The sequence below is a fragment of the Phaethon aethereus genome (genome assembly GCF_964289735.1).
Source record: "Phaethon aethereus genome assembly, chromosome: 2".
Taxonomy (NCBI): Eukaryota; Metazoa; Chordata; class Aves; order Phaethontiformes; family Phaethontidae; genus Phaethon; species Phaethon aethereus.
Genome location: NC_138582.1, coordinates 166,413,482 through 166,435,630, shown reverse-complemented (window position 1 = coordinate 166,435,630; position 22,149 = coordinate 166,413,482).

Sequence of the window (22,149 nt, the reverse complement as noted above, 5' to 3'; positions counted from 1 at the left end):
GTAAATTACTCTGTTATGACGAGTAATGCCTGGGCAGTTACATAACAAATAACAAACATCATGTTATGGGGAGATTTTCCCACTAAAGAGGCCAAAGGTTGTGCCTCACTCTGTATTTCTTACCAAGAAGAAAAAAATTAGGTTTATTTTACATGATGCCATTCTTTGAAGAAACACTGTAATTTCACCTTCCCTCCCAGGCTCTGACAGTGAAATTCAATAGAATTATTTTAATAAGAGTAATAACATTATCAAAATATCACTGCTCATTAATGAACTACAATGTCTGTCCCTACATATTCCTAGTCCTCAGCAAGCGTGAGACCATTCAATCCAGGTGAACTCAGAATCAATGAGAGTTTGGAAAAGCTGTAGTTCAGCTGGTCTGTAGCAACGCAAAAACCTTCCATCACTTCTTAGGGTGATGGAGCGCTCAGAAACTGAAGTTCCTGATGGTAAATAAAACTTGAGGATTACTTTTGCACACCTAGTATGAGGAGCAGTGTCAGTGCAGCAGCTGCTTGGAAATGAGCACTACCAGCTACAGCACTGGGCAGTGGCAGCTGTTTGGAAAAGCAGAAAACCTGTCAAGTGACAAGAGTTTAGTGGGTTTCTCCAGCGCTTTTGCAAACCACTGATGTCACCTGTTAAGTGCCTCTGCAGAGGCCCCTTTTGTCATCTCCCATCACCCCATGATTATATCCAACTTGGGTTTTATATCAGCTCTTCAGCAGCCCTGTGCCTGGGATCAGTGTGGTCCCAGCAATGGCAAGCTGTCTTCCAGCTGAGACCCTACCGGAGGAGAGGACAGCAAGGCTCCTTCCACGTCTACAGGGCCCCACCTGCACAGCCTTTCTCTTTGGAGCCCTCTTTTGGAGTGCTTCGCTTCATTCCTGCCCTCTCACAGCCCACCCGTAGACACCCCGCTCTTTCTCCTTCCTTGCCACCTCCAGGACACCACTCGCTGCTTTCAGCTTTATTCTCCCCAGTTACACTGCACGCCCTCGGAAGACGAGGCCTTGCTGCTGGCACAGCAGACCTTTGAGAACAGCCAGTTTCTCACCACCAACAAAAAATGCCAGTGGCTCCTCCACATCAGCACTCCCCTTTTTGCTCCCTCCCGGGGAGTGGGGACCAGGGACTGGGTGCTAAGACCAAAAGCATTGGTGCATCTCTGGCCAAAGATGCTGCTTGTCGACAAGTGGGCACATCTCCGGTGCATGTGGTATGTACGAAGTTCCACCTTGTGGTGACACTGAGAATGGGCTTCTCCACAAAACCCGTGGCAGCATCAGCAAACCTCCTTCTCTTCCTTACATTGGCTTTTCCTGCCCACTCCACTTCCCTTCTAGGGTGCTTGAGAAGTCCTGCTGAGCCGGGGCAGGGTGACCTTAAAGTTTCATATAAGAGGAGTTCTCCCCAAGTTTCATATAGGAGGAGTTCTCCCCAGGTATCGTGTTGTGGCTGCCCTTCACATCACTGCCTAAAACCTTCCTCTGATGGCATGCTGGCGAGAAGCCCATGACGGGTAGGTTTCTGGTGCACTGAGATCACCGCTGTCACCCTGCCTAATATTTTTCAGCCCCACTTTCTCTCTGTATTCTTTGGCTGTTTCATCTTGTCTGCAAATTTTCCGGAAGAAGAACGGTTCCTCCTCCAGCTCTGCTCTGATCAGTCCACACAGCCCAGCCATCTTTCCCCAAAACAGGCTGGCTATGTCCAGACTGCCTACTGAGAAGGACTGCAGGCCCATGCCATGGGGGATCACGCTATGTGCTAGCTTGCTAAGGACCAAAACCATGCTGGGGAATGCGCTAGCAGTTAAATGGTGCAGAGCCCTGGCCCTGGTTTGTACAGACGAAGCCAGGCTGCCAGCTCAGACATTTCACAGACAGTTCAAATTGTGACCTTTATATGTGAAAATCTTCACAAATCTTTCTGCCCGTCTGGGTCACTCGAAGGGAGCTTGGATCCGTGCATGGCACTGGCTGTGACCCATCACAAGCTACTGCCCTGCGCTCTTGACGAAATCCAGGTAAAACACCTAACTGAAGTTCACTGCACTCGGGAACTCAAAACCAGACCGAAGGTTTGGTTTGGTCCTTCCAGTGGTCCCTCCGTCATGGTGCACATAAAGATTTGGCTGCAGAATGAGAGGCACTGAAACAAACACTGGCTTGCAGTAAATTACAGCTTTTCCAGTAGTTGGTGTGAAAAGAGTGGGAAGAAAGTAAGAGAAAAGAAGGTTATCAACTTGATGGATAGGACCAGCACCAACAGCCAGGAGCACTCATGCAGCTTAGTTGCCTAACTCCTAAGTCATGTTTCTGGGCATGTGCTGATGAAAATGTTCTGTTCACTAAGCCAAAGTCAATTGTAGGTGGGTCCCACCTTCATTTTTTTAAGGCCACTTAGCAGCTTTTCTTGACATTTTCTTCAGGAGCTGAAATTTCTTCCACAGATGAAATGCAGGTCACTCTCACCATTCTCTAGCAGGGCAAAATTTGTGCAATAATTAAATTGCACAATTGAATTATGCAAAAGTAGAGGGAAAAATCCTTTTTTTTTTCCCCTAAGTGATTTATCTGGAATTTCAGCACTCTGTAACTTTAGCCAAAACCAGCCAACAAGACTTGTGGTGTGGTATCTCAATACAGGGCTTTAAGAGGTACCCATATGAGGGGCAGCCCGAGGTGTGAGAACTTCCACACACACATTGTCCAAACTGGCTCATTTAAAGTGTGGAAGTATCTTGGTTTAGAATAAACTGTGGCAATTTCTTCTCTACCTGCATAAATAAAAAGAGAAATCTTTGTGTTTGACCAAGGTCTGCAGCCTTCCATTCTGGTGGGCTTGACTGAGTAAGGACTGAGACTCTCCACCCGTGGTAAGAACCAAGGAGACACATGGACTGGGAGTTAGTCTCGCAGTATTTAGGTATCTACTATGCACTCAACAAGGGTCCAGGAGAAGACAGGGTACAATTCACCTGTCTAAGTCCCTGTAAGCCTAAAATTTCTTGCAGATACCTACATTTAGCCAGCTGAATTCCACCCTGGATGACCAAATCACCAAGTATTTGTCTGCAGCTTTCCTTCATAAATACCCGGTTATATATTTCAATCTCCCTGTAAAGGAAATTATGCTTTGCTACCAAATCATGGACACCTTTGGCTCCCAAAGCTGCCTATCCAGTCAGCTGAGTTTCTGGATCTTGCACAAACCATCTCTTCCCCACACACCTCTCCCTCTTGCTTTTCCCTGTAGTTGGGTGTATCCTTTCATCTCTGCCACCTGCAGCAGTTTTCCAAGTGACTGCATTTCCTTCTTCCTCCTCTTTCATTTCCTCATTAAAATCTGTTTTTCCTCAAGCATCCTCTTACCCCAAATTTTGGGCCTGATGTTGAGGCTTTGCACTGGCACCAATCTCAAAACCAACAGGTAGCTTTAGTTTTAGTAAAAGACATTGCTCAGATTGGAAATTTAGCAGCTTTTGTGCCAAAATAAAAAAAAAGGCACAAAAATCATTTTAGTTGTCCTGTCTGAAAAAGGGACCAGTTGCATGTTTAACGCGCTGAGAAGCACCAGTTCTGCAAATTCTCCTGCACTACTGGAAACACTATGGCTCAAAAAACTCCCATTTAACGCATCAGGCACAACCTGCACCAAACGGGGTGTGTGAGGAGCATTTTGTCTGTAGGAAAGGAGAGCAAAGTCACCAGCTGCTTCAGAACAGGTGATCCCAAGTAGCATTATCTCCTCCCACGGAGGCTGAAGCCCAGAAGAAGCCTCCCCAGTGCTCCCAGCTAAGAAGGGCAGGTGGAGATGATTCATTTGTAAATTTAGGTCTAGAAGTTAATCCTCAGGACTAGCTGACAGAAGAAACAAGGAAATGGCCTGTTTTGTAGGATTTTACTATCCCTTCCCTGCTGATTCTCACCCTGGGCTGTGGCAGAGGGCATTCCCGTAGCGGGGCTGTGGCATTCCCTGCACAATGTACACAGTGTCTTGGATGAACAAGTCAGTGTGTAAGAGTAAAGCATGGTACAAATTAGTTATTCTATAATCTGTGCAAGCACAAGGGCTCCCAGTTCAGAAACAAACCAACTTCATGAGGCAAGAGAAAGATTATTAATAGCCCACAGAGTCTAGCAGATTCATTGCATACTAAATATAGATGACTCCTTATAAAATAATCAACAAAAGCTCATCCAGCTAAATCAAACACATTCAGAATAAAAGGCACAGACCACTAAATTGCAGCAGCTACTTTGGCTGTGTGGACAAGGGAGCATGCTCAGTTTTCTTCTCAGGACTCAGATCTCCATCCAAAGGCAGAGTAAACAAAACTATACAAACTTTTCAGAAACTCTCATCTACAGTAATACCCACTTCTGCTACCGAGAGGTATCTCAGGTGTCTCCTACCGACTGTCAGATACTTCACTGAGACTGAACTACGTGCCTGTGGTTAATTCTGACGTGGTAAATACAGCTGCTGTTGTATCTATGCTGGAAAAAAAGAGAGAAACTGAAAGAAAGAAACGGAGTTTCAACGTACAGCCATGGACAAAACATATCTATAAACCACAGCATCTGAGAAATTTCTGACAAACTACATAGCACAAGTCTGATCCTGCTAACAAACCAACATGTGAGCAACTTTTCTTATCTAAGTAGTCTGGCATTCAGAGTGACTTTGGCATTTCTGTGTGTTATGTGTCAAGGAATTTCAGTAAATACTTTTTTAAAAGCTTGGCTCATTCAACACTTGTATATTTTTCTGCTTGAGACAAGAAAATAGATTAAGAAACAGCCACTGAATTCTTCTTGGTTCCTAACCCCAGAAGAATAAATAATATTCACTGAAAAATGACCCACGGGCCAGAATATGAAATATTTTAACAGTTCCAGATGTATTTTTTAGCTTTCTTTCCCCAGTGGTTATATAATGAATGAGATACCTACAAAAAGTATAATGTTAACCTCTGTTTCACCTTCCTGTCAGATTTCTAGCATCTGGGAAAATCAGAGGGAAGATTTCTTGAGCCTGGGGGAATCTTTTCACATTTCTCCTGGTAATGGTAAACTGATTATGTTTATGGTCAATCACTTATTGCTCTATTAGTTTATTTTTGTGTATAGCTCATCTATAGTAAGAAAGCAGCTATCTTCTTAAATAAAAATAAGCACTGTAGCCTTTTGCAATTTCTGTGGGATCACAATATCTCATTTCAGTCTGTAGCTATCACAGCCCTGACTTGTTTCTGCTCATCAGAGTAAGTAAAATACAATGAAGAGGGAACCAAGCAATATATTAAATTCAGGCAAGGGAATAAGGGATATTTCATTACCCTGTCTATCAGACAAGCCTCCCAGTCTTGGTACCAACTGAATCTTCTTAAATCTTACTTGCTGGAAGGGCAGAGGGGATTTCTTTTTTAGAAACATTATTTATTTTGTACTTAACATTTATAGAGTCTTGAGCCAGACCCTGAGCAGAGATGATTTATGCTGTCTTCACCAGAGCCCAGAGAGTTTACTCAGTTGAGCATCCGTCCCACTCTCAGTTTCACCATGAGGGGGAGGAGATTTGGATCAACTTTTCTGGACTTGCAGATACTTATCCTGACAAGACACCCTCCCTACCAACACAGCTAATTAACACTTCTGTTAACAGAGAAAAACCTGTCATCTCTCTCTGTAACACCGATTAAATGCTGCACTACTTCCAAATGAGAGAATGGGGAGGCAGAGGAAGGGGAGAAGAGAGGAGGAAAAATAAAGCTCTTGGACAAGATAAGAGAGCTGAAATGCAAGGACATTTCTACAGACTTACTGTTGCAAGCGAGGAAAGCGCCATTTGATTCCATTGCTGCAAAGCAAGACGAAGTGCAGCAGCAGAAAGGGCTCCGGGAAACAGCTGTGCCCAGATGTTAGCGCTGGCCCGGAGTGGAAGCCAGACCCGCGAGGCTCCCCCTGCTCTCTGCTCCAGTAATCCCCAACGTCAGCTCCCTTCGGAGAGGCCTGCTCCTTCCCCTTGGCTGGAAATGCGTCTTCGCTATGACTCCTCATTTATTTCTCTCCCGCATCCGCACGCCACCGCCTGCCCAGCACACTGACTGAGGCCAAGCGCCTGAGCCCCAGCGCCGCGCTGGCCCTGGCTCCTCCCCACTGAAATCTGGCGTCTTCACCGCTGGCCCAGCCTCCTGCATTTTGCTACCGCTGCAGCTTGACAATGATGCCTCTTTTCCTGTTGCTGGCACATTTTCACGATCCGCTCCTTTCCGGCAAGGCTTCCAGAAGACACCAAGTGCTGCAAATCTGTCCTTTGTGGTCCCCAGATCAAGGAAAGGCCCTTAAACAGATGCCAGTGATCAGAGTCTAGGTCTAAAGAGCTTTTAGACACTGGTAGGGGCATATTTCTTTTCACAAGGAAAAAAAAAAACAAAAAACCCAGGTCAGAAATTGCCAATGTAGAAATAGAAGCTGTAACCACAAATGTTCGCAAAGGCATGAGCTTACAGCAGAAGAAAAGTTACAAGTTTTGCCTTTGAGACAGCGAGAGAGAAAGCAGAAAAAACTGCATTGTCCTGAGGCTTTTACTGAGTGGAACTGATTTCTTCCACTCTGTCCCCTACTCTTGAATTAGGTATTTTTTAAGGGTAGAAAGACAATGCTGGCAAATGGAGAGGGGCAAAGAAAGGAATCCTGTGTGGGAAAATAAAAGTTTCCCTCTACTTGAATGTTTGGGCCAGGTTTTTGGGTATTGTTTTTCTGTTGTTTATTTCTGTTTCTGGTTATTTAGGTTATCTTGATGCAAACAATTGATGGAGTTGCTGGCAGATTCAAAGCCCTTGCTCCTCAGATTGCACCCCACAACTCCTCAAAGTCCCATCCTTCTATCTCACAGCCACCAGCATGGCATAGGGGGGGCTCCTCTCCTGCTAGACATTCTGAAGGACCCACGATGGAGCAACCCTTTTGCAAACAAGGAGACATTGACTTGGGCAGGGGCAAACTGGAAGCAAGGCCAGTTTCTGGCAGGCAGGATAGCAGCTGGAGGCACCCAAGAGATTCCTCATACAACCTTAAAAGCCTCAAGGCAGGGCGATTTCCGGAGGACACCACCGTCCCCCTTGCAGGTGATGGAGAAGAGTACTGGAGGGAGTGTACAAGACGCTGGTGGATGAGTCAGCCAGACTGGAAACTCTGGTAAATCTGAGGTGATAAGGACATTACGGTTTTCACAAAGGAGGAAAAGTAGAGAAGGGCAGTTTGAAAGTGGTGACAAGAAACAGCATTATATTAACTCCTTTGCTCTTCCCTCTATCACAGCCCGTTGCATCCTCGCACTGCCTAACACAAGCCCTTCACTTAGAGACGTATGGCCAGTATCTCTATGCCCTCTGTGGCAAAGAGGGGAGATGTAAGAGAGCTATGTCAGTCCCAAAAACAATGAAGACCATATTCTGGATAGAAGCCCTTCACAGTAGCGCAGGGCACAACAGCACCAAGACATGACCATCGCTCCGCTGCACTGCTGTGAACACCACCGTGATTGCACTGACTGCCTCAGGCTGGACACAGCATCGCCAAGCGAGCAAGACGGAGTTTCTCTGACATCATCCCTTGAGATTTGAAGATGATCCCCTGCATTTACCCCTTCATGTCAGCCCACTGTATCTTCTTGTGCTTCCTTCTTGCTGTGTTGCATTCTCCATGATGACAGCAAGTGGCAGCAGAAATGGTGCCTGTAAGGAGGACTCACAAAACCTTGCCCAACTTTTCACTTTTCCCCATTACACTTAACTGTACCTGCTTCTATACATGTCCAGAAGCATCACCATTCTGGCTGCTTTGAGTGCTTTGGCGCCCTTCTGCCACCCTAAGCTAAGTCATCACTATTCCTAAATCCTTGATGGGCTTGATGTTGTCTGTGTGCTCAGAGCAAGCCTGTCACTCGCAGACAGCCTTGCATTCCTTGCATTCATCAGAAAGTACAACAGTCACCATCACAGCCGATGATGTCCTGCAGCAAACACCCAGAAGCTGAGATTGCACAGCACAGGTGTCATCAGAGCCTTGTTTCAGAAGGCAACAGTCCTTTTAGCTATATTTCTGCATGCATACCATATGCGCTTGAACTCCCTTTTTTCTGCGTTGCTGAAACCAATGTATGTCCAGAATAACAATGAAACCAAAGTGACATGAAGAGCTGGGCTCCTTCGAGCTGCAGAGATCCTACTAGCAAACAATATTCTAAGAATAATACAGCAGTTTAAGAATGTCATATGAATCAAGTCTCTAATCCCCATTTTCAACCACTGCACTTACTGTATTCCTTCCTGGTTTGGATTTTGGCAGATCCTGAAGGTGCAAGGTGCGAAGGAAGATTGCCTTCTGCGTCGTTAAACCAGCATCACACCTGAGTGGCAAGTTTAAAACTGGTGACAGAACTGCAAAAAGTCAGCATTCATCTCTATTCTGTTCTATTGCTACTAATTTCTTACTTTTGATAATAAGTTATTGCTACTAATTTCTTTTTACTTTTGATAATAAAAGTCATTTGGGGTAAATGGCATTTGACCTCGTTTGTGTCTTAATCTCGCTCTTGGGATCATATCGAAACCTCCCCTGACATTGGAGGGAGTTCCAAATACAGCCCCTAAGCTCTATCCAGCAGCTTGCTCACAACCAGTTTTGTGGCTCTTGATCTTTGAGATCAAACCAGGATTTGAAGGGCAGAGTTCAGTATGATTAAAATTAAACAGCACTCCTTTGTGCATGTTGTCTCTACGCACAGCAGCAATATTGCTGCTAAGGGTCAAAGTTAAATACATACAATTTACTCCGAGCAGATGGGTCCCAGCATCCGTAAGGTGGCATTTCAATACCATTTTTAGGCACTGTAGATTTGTCTGCTCTGCTTTAAAAACTAACTTTTACAGTGAGATAACAACAAGACCATAAAATCTTTTATTGCAAGGTAACTGAGCGAGGTAATTGCATACTCTCTGCCCATGCTGATTTAGCTCTATTTATTCCTTGATAAAATTGCCTCCTCCAGGATTTTACAGCAGGCAAGTTAACATGCACTGATTGTTTCACAGGAGGAACACACCTTTTTTAGCAATGAAGACAAAACCTAACAGAAAAACCTGCTTTCCTGAATTCCACAAATATAGACTACAAGGAGGGCTGGATTTATTCCCTCTGGACTCCTGTGTGCACCACTCACAAACAATGACTTCACCGCTGAGCCCAGCTTGTGTCTCCCAGCTTTCTGCACACCGCAGATTATTACATTTAATGGTTCCCAGAGATTTAGGAAGTCGCTTTATTTCCCTGCCTTTGTTGTCATGGATTTTAATCCCCAAATCATCCTGCCAGGCTGAAGAGGAATGTGAGGAATTCCCCGTGGCATCTCAGCCACACCTGTCGCAGGCAACTCCTGTTCTCCACCTTTCCGGTGTTCCTTGGAGTCAGGATCCTGGCTGCCCACGGCTGTACCTGGACGTAAGCTCCTCCTCACTACCTTCCCAAAGGAAGGCAAAGCTGGGCTAAAAAAGTAGGTTACCAATAAAAATTAAAACGATAGGATAAGGGCATGTAAATCGAGGAGAGGAGCAGGCAGTTGTTGTAGGGCTTCTTGGCCTCAATGCACAGGGTTTTTTCTCCCTGTTTGCATGGAGAGGAGCTATAGGATGGGACCCATATGCAGAATAATGCATTAAAGGGAATATTTAGAAATGCCAGTGCAAGAGGGAGAGGATAGGAAAGGACCCAAAGTCTAGGTCACAAAATTTTCTCAGGTGTGAAAAGAAACACGGCAATGATTCAAGAAATAAGCAGCCCGTTATTTTTTGTTCCTTTCTCTGCAGTCTTTCCCCTCCAAGGGACATTCTCCCTTGAGGCTCTGGCACCCAGGAGGGAAGGCAAGCACAGCTCCTCCATCCTGCTCCCAGCTCTCCCCTCCCCATGGCCACAGGAGAGGACTCTCAAGGCTGCAGGAGGGAGCAGGACTCCCATTTCCCAGTTGCCCCGGAGAGGGGTGCAGGGAGGATGCATTTCTTGAGCAGGAATCTCTGAACAGGAAAAGGCCAGAGATGCTGTCAGATCCTCCTTGGGGCTTCTCTTAAGACTACGTGCATATGCATTTGCTGCACAAACATGCCTGTGGCAGCAAGCTGCTCTCAGGGCGGGGAGATGAGGCTCCTGGGAGGTGGAGAGGGGAAGAGAGGACATATTGCAATACATGCATCATCCTCTGGACTATCACAAAGGGCCTTTGCTCAGTCCCGAGCTTCAGGCTTCTGCCAGTGCCAACTCTGGTACCCCAAGATCTTGGTTAAAGGAGGCACAAAGGCCTCACAAAGCCCTGTGCTCTACAGCCCCTTTAATTTGGCTCAGCCACGGCCCAGACTTGGGCTCAAAGACCTCCCAGCAAAGAAAGACAGCGAGAACCGAGCCACACTCTTTGCTGCAGCTCTTTGAGACGGGCCTTTTCCCTGCATCAATTCACCTTCCAGCCAAAGAGACTCAACCACCAAAGTGCACACCATCAGACAAAAGCAATTACATTGCAAATGAATAGAAAATCCCAAAGCTTGCTTTGGGCGCCCTGCTTTTTTCTTGTCCGTACCATCATTTTCTGAGGTGAAAACCCTCAGAAGCAGAGCCGGGGCCTTTCTAGGCCTGGAGACGGGCTGTAGGATTGGCACCGCTTTCCCGAAGCAAAGCTGCCACCTAAAGAGTACAAGGTCAGCGCTTTTTACTTTTTACCAAGGGACAAGTCCTAAAGCCAGGACACACCTTGATTAACCCACTTGCTCTCTAACCATGTAAGTGAGCTCAAAAGGAGTTAAACGCCAGCCAGGCTGGGTGAGGAGCCTGCCTCCCTCCGTCACCCACCCTCCAGTGCAGCATGCCAGAATCATCAGCTGAACTGGAGTTGTGCAAAGTCAAAGAGAGCTCCCTTTTCTCGCACATCTACGCCCCTTTGCATTCTCCTCCTTTGTTTGTGCACACACAGCCCAGCCCAGGGACCAAAGAGCATTTGCAGAGTTCAAAGCCAAAAATGTTCACAGGGTTCAATTCAAAGGCAAAGAATAAATCACAGCAAACCCAAAGCAAAGCAGTTTACCTGTCTCCACTCCGAAAGCATGACTCAAGTGTTGATTTAATTGTACACAGTGGAAGGAGTAGCTTTTCATCTCAGAGGAATGCTACACCGCCCAATCAGCGAGTATTTCCTATGGAGAAGATGCCTCCTGGCTCCCTTGGCCATTTCAGACTCTCACACACACACCCTCCTCGTCACACACAAACGTTCCCAACTCGCCTCTCCCAAAGATAACAGCAAAGTGCTCTGTTTGCTCTGCAAAAAGGAGTCAGGATTTCTGCTGCTGTGGTGCAGCAGGAGTGTAAGAAGCATTTGGGGCTTCTATGGCCGGCAGGGAGCTTTCGTAGCCACATGCTATTTTTTTGTCAGCAGGCAAATTACTGAAACCAGCACAAAAGAAAGTGTCATATTAAATTGAGTTCACGTCATTGCAGAAGCAGGACTGGAATTTTTCAAATGCTTCTGTTATGGTCTGGCTGTTCATTGAACTGTTTTTTTCATGTCTTTTCCCAATTTGTTTACTGTTTTAGATGGGGTGACTTACCACCCTCAGATCATCTGGTCCCTCTGCATCCAACTGTCATGTAAGTAAGTCAATAATAGATGAGGCAGCATAATGTAAATGCCTTTTACATTTTGGGAACTGCTCAGGGCCCTTATTAAGCAATCTAATCTATATATGAGTTTGGAGGGCCAGCTCCAGTCACCCTGCTGACTCACCTCTTGTAATGGTATAAATTACTCTTTTGTTATCAGTATCTTTCATTAGGTGAACGTAGTTCTTGTTGATAACAGGTTGCACTCCCTGCCTATGCAAGATTTGAGATTCAAAGGACTGATAGTGCCACCCAACATTTACCTACTGGTGAATTTTCTCAACACTGCCAGGTTCCTGGCAGCTGCTGGTCCTTCACCTGCAAGAAACACGTTGCAGTGTGGGGAAGAGCAACCTCATGGCTTGGCAGGAGCTGGCAGAGCTCAGCACCTTTGGAAATCAGGTTCCCTTAGGAGATAAATTGGAAAAAGCACTGGAATGGGATTTACAACTCTGCAAGAACAGTGAGATTATTGGGTTTGTGGACAACTCACTGGACAAAGTAATTCACTGTCATTTATAAACTAGGCTGGAATGGAATTAACACAACACAGTATCACAAAGTTCAGCGAATGGGTAGGGCAGCCAGATGTCTTGTTTATCACCACAGACTGCTGTGCCAAAATATCTTCAGACTGAATGATGTTGATGTATATATATGCATTCAAACCTTTTATTGCAACAGTTACTCCCACTCAGGAGAGTGGTACATGGTCACAGGAAAAAGAAGTGACAGATGCTGGGATGTGTAAAGCTAAACCTGCTGCTGGCATAATCCCATTCAAGTCCCATTAAAATTAATGAGGTGTTTCTGCCTGAGCAGAATATAAATTTGACTTACTAAGCCAGAAATACACCTACCTGACTCTGTATATCTTAAAGCATTTGGAGGGCTTTTCCCTCCACTTAGTATAAGGAACCAAGAGCAGTTCTAACCACCAAATAAAGCAATAAAACAATCCAAGGTCACAATTAAAGACTTAAAGAGTTACCAGCTCAACAAGTCTCACAATGATTTCAGACTGAAAAATTGTGTGAAAATAGAGGAAAAAACAAGATTATGCATAAGATTTGAGAACAAAAGACCTAGGTTTCTCTAGTTGTTCCAGAAAGCTCATTATAACTCTACAAATTCTAGTAAAAAGGGAGACACTTTAATAATTTGACCTCTGTCCAATAATACTAGGTATGATTTAGACATCTCACTAATTTTGTATTCAGACTAATTTTAATTTGTGCTGAAAGTTTTATTTCATATTTGTTTACCTAATTTCTGTCACTACAGGATAGATTTATGAGTACCTGAGAATCATTTTTGTGCATTTCTATGCTTCAACAAATTTAGGTTTAAGTGAGCCCTCTAATGTTGAATTCCCTGGATTTACATATTTTGATTCTGGGATAATGCAAATGCCTTTACCAGAGAGCTGTCAGAAAACTGCATGTAGTCTTAAACATTTATTAGCAAGATTTTTTAGGGGAAAGGGACTCCAGGGACTTCTTTTAAAGCTATGAAGAACTCATCCATTAACAGAGAATGAGAAGCTCAAAGAAAATGTCATGTATACATTTCATCAACTTCTCAGTCCAGTGCATCAGTAAACAGCTCAGATCAGCCACACAATACTAGATAACTACATACGATTTATAACTGTGTGAAGGATTTAGTAAATCTGACCGTTAATATGAAATTAATGTTGCGTGAATGAGAAACAATAACCTAACAACTGGGGAATCTAGTACTGTACTAGATTTACTGGTATGAAAACATTACTTGGAGTGATTATCACTGTTAGGAAAGAAGAACAACTGGAGACTGGTGCCAGGGTCCCGCCACTGGTATCCATTAATGGCTCCTTCTGATATATCCCAGATTACAACGGAGCTGAGACACCAAGCTTCAGAACGACTAACATCCAGCTTAGCAAGAACAGTTCTAACCTTAAAAGACCAGAGTCATTAGGCTAAGTCATCTGCTGTCGAATGCTTGACACGCGTCTCTCCTTTCTTGTACCATTGCTGCTTTACAGCCAGTAGCACTGGGGTATACATGTTAAGTACGGAGGAGGGTTGATGATTAATGTCAGAATGGCTCCTTTTAACATACTTCATCTGTCAGCTTAATTTGCTGTAACTGGGATAATCACAACAATTAGATGCGATTGTTCATATCATTACCTAATTGCACCTTTTTTCAGTGTAGCCCATTAATCTGAATTTTAAATGCACAGAAAATACGGAAAGTCTGAATTACACATACATTTTAGAAAGTCCTATTATGTATAAGATTGCCCCACAAGTTTAAACTGCACATGAGGATCTTGTGATTCCACAGAATGCAACAGAGGTAAGTGGTGATGTTACAAGTAAGGCATTTTTATTTCTGATCCCAAAGAGTTAAACTACAATTCACACAAGCTCAGTGACATCAGACCTCGCTCCACTCGCATCTGAACGGTTCATGCAGAGTACAAAAATGTTCTTGAATTGCTAACATCTCCACAGCAGATGTTTATTCAGAAAGTATGCAAGGAATTCCTGTGTCTCCCAGAGTCCTGATGAATGGCCAGCATTTTTTGTGTTAATTTATAATCAGCCATGCTCTTTGAAAAGCCAGACATGAGACGAAGAGAAAGACACACACTGAAATCATTTAGGACCAAAAAAAAAGATCAGACAAGGTGACAATTTACTACTAGATTAATTTTTAGATTAACATATTTCCTAAATAAATAAAAGGATGAAATTGTAAAATCTCATCAAATGTGTTAAAAAAGAGTATTTATAACCTCCAATTTAGCTTCTTTATTATCTAGTTTCATTTCATGAGATGAAAGTTAGGAGCACAGTTCAATAAACTGTCACTGAAAAGAGTGAAGTCTTTGAAAAGAATGAAGAGGGACAAATTAAGATGCTGAAGTATCTCAAAATAGAGTAAATACCCTTCAGAGAGGAAGTGTTGCAAGTCTGAGATCACATGCTATATCTTTATTACAAAGGGAATAATGAAACTCTGCTTTAAGTGCAAAATAGAACTCAAGTTTATATATAAAGGTGCAACTGCTGCTTCCAAAACCTTGCATTTATACTCCTGATAGAATCAAATGCAGCCGCATTTCTCTGGCTGGTGGTGTTATTTGGATTTGTGAAAAGAGAACACCGAGAGGATATCAGGGTACAGAAAGAACGATAAAAGTTGCCCATTGAGGACGTGTTTTATTATTTTTTGGTGCCTCCTCACCAGTTCTGAAAGCCTGGTGCAGCCAAAGCAAAAAGGTTAAGTGACTCATTTCCTTCCTGCTCCTGCTGCAGGGCACCTAAACCAGCAAAGCCTTTACACAGATACGCAGCCCCCCCCAATTGTAGGAGACCTGGTTTGTGCAACTGCATGTAGACGTGCCTGTGGGAACAATACTCGGAAACTAAAACACAGAGCTATCCGATTGCTATTAATATTTACTAGTGGGATCCCAGCTACGAGCTTTTGGGCCATACAAGAACCAGAGAATAAAACCCCGAAGCTGTGGTCTGGGCCTTGCCTTTGAGTTTGTGGCTCCCCAGGGCTTTCCTCACCTGCCTAGTCCAAATGATGCCATCAGCTACCCCTGTGCCCAGCAGGTGATCCTTTAATCCTGAAAACTTCACACTGCCCACTCTCTCTGGCCACTTGCTTGCTGGAGCAGAAGGTGAGAATCCCTATGGATATCTATTTTTCTACAGAAATCGTACTCGTAGCTGACACACTCCTGCTTACATCAGTGGTGGATCTCCTCTAGATGAAAGGTAAAAAGGGCTGCTCTGCCAAGACAACCCGACAAACCAGCTTTGGCTGCTTATTAAACAGTTTCACTTCAAAGTTTTGCAACTGTGTCATGTCTCAGCACAAGAACACGCCGGCTGGACACAATGGGACATGTTCTGTTTTATGCCTTATATTATTCAACCTCAACAAGGATGAAGACCTGATGCTTTTAAGTCCAAGGTGCCAGTTGCATCTCAGGTTAAAATGAGCTTTTGAAAGGTTTTGCTCATTTTCTAATGCATTTCCAGGGATAATTCTGGGCTACACGTTGGAGATGTAGGGGTGTATATTTTTCAGACCAAGTGCAACTGAAACAAAGGATACACCCTTTCTGCTGAATATGAACAAATATGGTGAAGCCATCAAAATGCAAGCATTTCTTCTTGCATTAGGAAACTGGTTGTTTTCAGGTCAAAATTAACACTGTAATGGATTCTATACTAAACTGTAGCACTAATTTGATTGTTAATCTGTCACTGATAGGCTCTGGGTGCTCCTGTGGTGGAAAAGTGCAGCTCCTTGAACTTAACAACTTTAAAAATAGTACTTGGCTGCCTAAACACAGAAGTCTTCATGTCATTTCAAGTGCTGTGGGATGTCCCAGATGGCCTTCTGCTTCTGCTCCAGAAGACTGTCAGTCCCCAACAGATCCTGCATCAATGTCTGCCAGTCCCTGGCAAATGCGTTGTGTATCCTTGGGCATCTTAACACGACAGGCATCTAAATGTAGGCAAGCACAGGCAACGCTGTCCTAAGAGCAAAACCTTCCCTTGAGAGACTTTTCCTTGCTCAGAACCCTAAGGAAGCTCCTATGTTAGAAAAAAGTCCTGAAATGTTAAAAGATCGTGTATTGAGGCCCTAGAATAGCCTGCCTAGAGATATTTTATAATACAAACACAAATAATAAGCTTATTAGAAGAGTTATTAGGTGCAGGTTACAGCAGGGCATAATGGGGAGAAAAACAGTCATTCTGGGACCTCCCCACTAGAGCAATTCCTTGCCCTTCTTTCAGTGCCTAAGGTGAAGGTCAGTTAGATGGCAGTAACGGAAGGTAAATTGAAACAACATGGTTTCCTGGGCACAGTTAAGGGTACTACTGAACACGTCCTGCCGGCCTGGGCGGAAAAGGAGATGCTGATTTTGTACGCAGGTACCAGTTCATCTGGCTGGTGAGCCAAGCTGCCTCCTCACTTTCTTTGATCCACTGCAGGGCTCACATGGAAAAGCATATGCAAGCCTGCTGGTTTGTCTGAGCTGGCCTTATCTTTCCCTACCAGCAAAAATGAAATAATACGCTGGGAAAGTGAGGTGATAACACAGCTGTACATTTTTCCGATGACAGACTCTGCATGCCCTCAGGACACTACCACCTCTTGCACTCTCCCATCCCAGTGGGACAGTTTTTCTTTCTTTCATGAGTGATTCTGTGAGTTCCCCTGACCGTACTGCTACAGACACTATTTCCAGTGACATTGCCCCTTCTGCAAGGGATAGGGTACAGTTTGGAGCTAACTTTGGCAGCAAGAATAGAAAATGAAGCTGGTCCTTAGGAAATCCAAGCCCCTTCCTTTGTGCTTCTGCTGCCAGGGCCAGCTTGCAGCATCCATGAGCCCTCTGTTTCTCTGGAAGTTGGCAGTCACAGACCCCTCTCCAGCAGCACAACCTGTGCCCTCTCCTGGAACTTCAACTCCTTGCAACAGATGACATTGTGTTTGCCTGTGATCAATTTACTTATGTCCTGTCCTACCTTTGCAAGGGCTTTGGAGGTAGGTCTAGCACTCCATATTCATGTTGTCCCAAAGTGAACTGACTCCTTGAGATGATCTTTTGGGACTAAAGCAAGATGTTCTTGTTCAGTTATGCAGCCCTAACTCAGCTGGCCTTCTGGGTCATTTGTCTGTGACCACGTTCCTGACGTTGAAAGGGATAAAAATCCATTTAAACCAGCCCCATTCACCACCCTGAAACACCATAGTCAGGAAGAATACTGTTTGGAGCTTGGCCTAAATTAGCGGTTTTCAGGGAGGTGAAAATAACTCAATGCTAAGGTAAAATTTAAAAAGCTTTTCTCCTGAGATTCATCTTAGAAACTTCTTTCTTACCTGGCCTGACATTTGTATAAGCTTCATCCCCAGTGCTCTCAAGTGGCTGCCTGTAGCTCAGTGTGCTGAGCAAGAGGGAACACTGGATTCAACAGTTTACACTAAATGTAAGCTGTCTGAATCTGCACCTGTCAGGATCCCCATCTGCTTCAAACACATTTTTTCTCATGCTCTTATTAAAGCAGAACCAAGAGCTGAGGACAAATCCAAATGACAAATCCTGAATGTCGGGGTGTTTGGATTCCTTTCTCTTCTGAATTAGGTGGCAGTTCCTCATTGCACTGCACCATACAGAAGGCACATGGTGGGTGTTTTCCATCTTCTACTCCACAGATTCAGACCTCGTCCAATCCTCTACCAGGAGAGAGCCCTGCTCAGCACATCTTCACATTACAGACATGTAGAGCACAGACATGCATGCATGCAAGAATGTTTTGCATTTTCCCCTTTGACTAATTCACTCAATGCACAAACCAGGAGAGCAGGAGAATATCTGTAAACACCTTGTGTCTGAAAGTTTGCTGACAGGAGGCTAAGAAAAAACTTACTGGATAAAGGTAAGAAAAAAGGTGTTTAATTTCTTGTGCAAAAGATTTCAAGACAAGGAGGGAAAGCCTGGTAAAGTACTGAGGCACTGAGAGAGCATAAAACAGGCCCAAGCCATGGTTTTCTGACAGCCACGGCTTGGCTGAATGAGCCCAGCCAGGTAAGTCACAAGGGGGTAAAGTAGTAGCTCTCAAGGGAGAAAAGTAGAAGGAACAGACTGAAAATTTCTCCTGTTCCAAGGTTTCTTTGCGTTTACAGAAATCCTGTCTGCTGTGTAAGGTGAAGTAGGACTTCCAAAAGAAACTGAAACCCAGAAGGGAATCAAGGGAAGAGAGAACCGTTATTTCCTACTAAAAAGAGTCAATCAGTGGGTTATTCCCAGCAGCATATATTAGCCATTGTGGAATTCTGCCATGCCATACTAGATTGCTTCCAGGACAGAGAAAGCTCACACAAACCCAGTCCATGCATATATATCCATGCAAACCTGGAACCTGCAGTGTAGGTATGGGGTACAGACATCAACGCAGTGATGTCCCTGAAGGGTAGAAGAACACTATTAAGAATCAGTTTTAAATCTTTTTGTTACTGAGAAGTCTGGAGAGGTGAAGTCTGTGGTGCACCATCATGTAGACGATGTGCCAAGAAATGGATTAATTTACCAAAAATAGCACTGCGAAGAGCCTTTATGACCACAGGAAAAAAAAAAAACAAACCTGCAGTGTGAAAGTGCTAACCTTATTCTTTAATTTGGGGAACAAAAGCATATCCAGAAGGAGAAGCCACGTATTGGGTTGCGAATATAACCAGAGGGTGCTTTCCTACTTATCTTTCACAGACTCCCTACAAATATCAGTGGACTCAATGAAAACCGCCAATTTTAACAAAACACGTTACTGGGTAAACTCTTTTGGGCTAAATGTAATAGCTTTTGACGAAAGGAGATCAGACTCCGCAGTCCAATAACACTCTCTGACCCAGGGACCTGTGAACATGTTGGTGAACATGGAGTTTGAGCCCCTTGGTCTGCTCCACTTGGGAGTCCCAGTGTCACACCAGCACTGCACCCTCGAGCTGGGTCTCTGTGTGGAGGCGTAGCCCATTTCCAGCTTAATTAGAGAGTGATGTATCTGCCCAGACACTGTTGGAAAGGAATGACTGGCTCCTTTGTGTATGCATTTTCCACATGCTTCTCCTACATGTCGGGTGTGTCTGGTTTGTAAGATCCCATGCGGCTTGAGTGAAATTACAGTGTAAGTATTTCAGCAGAAGTACGGCAATACCCACGGACATGTTTTAGTGAGGGACAGACTTGTAGATACAGGAGAGAGGTGTGGGAAACAAAGCAAAGCCTAAAGTCAGGAAGTGTAAACCTGAAACAAGTGAAAGGGTTGACTCACGTCAGGAGACAGCCACAAAATAACACCACACAAGTTGTTAAGTGACAAAATAATAAAGAATATCCAGGTGCAACTGCCAGTGGCAGGTTATTTCAAACTGTCTCCAAGAGAATTGGAGATGGTCTAAGTACAGACAGCAAGGCAAGATCTGTAAGAAATGGATAGTCTTTAACTAACTAGGACATTTAAAGAAAAAAAAACCCACAACTTTGGCAGGACAAGGAAGCAGTGCAATGTGAGAGGCCAGCTTTCAGAAACTGAGCTGTTTGGCATTTTTCACCTGAAACTGAAAGGTTATTTCTCCATTTTCCATGTCTACAAATTTTATTTGAGTTTTAAAGTCAGGCTGTGCATGCTGTTTTTAGTTCATCTTCAAGATACACATGGGAAAGATCCGCATTCCAGTGATACCTGTTTGGCTGCATCTGCAATAATTATGGGATAATCTATAGTTTTGCCAGTGTAGTGAGTAAACACACTTTACCTAATGCACTGGTAAGAGGATATGCTAGATTGCGCTGGAAGTATTTTTACCTCCTCAGCTGCCTGATCAGAACAAATACTTTCCTGAATACATAGAAAGTGTAAGTCTTTAGTAAGACCACTGGAGGGCAGCAACGTCAAAGTGAATCATTCATCAGCGGCCTTCTGGGAATCGTTTCTTGAAAACCCAAACCCAAGAAGACCTTAGCCAAGAAATACAAATAATTAAAAATAACTTTCTGCTACCCAGATGCAAATACATAAAACACTGCAATTCTTCCGGTGCAAAAAATAGTACTGCAATAGCATTCCCCTTACTTTCCCGCATCTAAAGAATGTCACCTGAAGTCTATATGACTTGTCCTATTTTCAGAAAATGCTAAAAACATCCAAAAATATGTGGAGTCTTGATGCATTCTGAACCCTATGGATTTTCGGGCTTTTTAAAAATTAATGTACAACCTAAGTTTATTTTGTATCTCTCTTTATATACATATATAAAATTTGAATTATATTTACATTTGAGATATGTATAGATACATATTTCCAAACGAATCCATATTGTTGCATTAATATAATGGGGACAGCACGTTCAGCAGAATTTTTAACTTTGATTTTTGTTTTGAAGAGTGTCCTAAATTTAATAATTTCAAAGAAACTTTTCAAATACCAAGTGAGTGGAACCAGTTTAGTGAGTCCTCCCTCTGTAAGGAAGTTCACCAACATTAGTGAAGATTTGGGGGTTGCCATGAAGATAAATGTATGAACTTTTCTGCAAGTGTTTTGATTTAGTGAAGGGATGCTATTATTAGTCCAATATTTACACATTTAAGGAATACATATTGACAATACTTTAAGATTATAGTTAGGCAAACACAGCTGTCCACTGCTTTAAAATATATAAATAAATAGACCAGCTGACTTACAGACCCCAGTCATAACATCCATCTATACTTTTGATAATATATGAGCAAGGTAAATAAAACTGCTGTGGAGCTTGCTATTTTTGTAAAAAGTGTAAGATACAGTTCCACTGTGCAATGTAGTTATGTACCCATCACCTCTTACTCAGTACTTGATCTCCCTGATTGCATTCAAATCACATCTGGCCCTTTCATATACAAATGTGTTCTGTTACTGTCAGTCTTAGAAAGCTACCAAGCAAAAGAAGGAGCTGGACTTGCCTTATCCATAGTGTCATTTGGTACCTGGATGCCTGAACAAACCACCTCCAGGACTGTAAAGTGATTTTGTTACGTTACAAAGGGAAGGACCTTTTCTGAACCTGTTACTACCAGAAGAAAGCATGGTTTTGGACAACAGTTGAACTTTGAAGAGTCCTCACAGGATAAAAAGGAATGTGTGGGGACCACCTGGGGAGTGTAAACAAAATAAATACAGAAGAGCAATACGATCCTGACAAGACACAGAGACTACTTTTAAGAGTGGAATAATCTGGACTTTAGCAGAACTTATTATTCCTCTAAGGTCTGTGACTTAGGCTACGTCTACCGTAGCAAGTAGTGTGGCGCACTAGGAACAGAACTGCAGTGCAAAAAAGTTGGTGCTCAGGAGACAATGTCCACTCTGTAGGCATTTGTGGATGTTTTATTTCAGACTAGCTTTTTCCTGGTCCTGTCCATTGAGAGCCCATTAGCTGATGGAGCACATCAGGTGAGCTCCTGGAAAGCTTAGTTTCAGATTAGTTTCCTCCAGGAGAAATGCTGTTGTGCTCCACACTGCACACAAGCATACAAAGTGGGGCCCTCAGGAGTCTCTTCAGATCCACACACCCAATCCAAATCAAAACATCAGCATAAAATCCAACCTTACATGGTACAGAGGGGAAATACAAGGTAAAATGTCTGGTAGAAGTCATACATGGCAGTTAGATAAAGTGTCTACATTTATATCTATAAATGTAGGCTAAAGTTTCTGTTTAATTTCTTTTCCCCCATTTCCTACATGCATGAGTCTCTCTTCAGCCTCTGGAAGTTAAGTATCTTAGACTGGTGATAAAGAGGATGATATATATGCAAGTTGTTCTTACTGTTCATATTTATGTCAAAACATGAATATATAAATGAATTAAACAG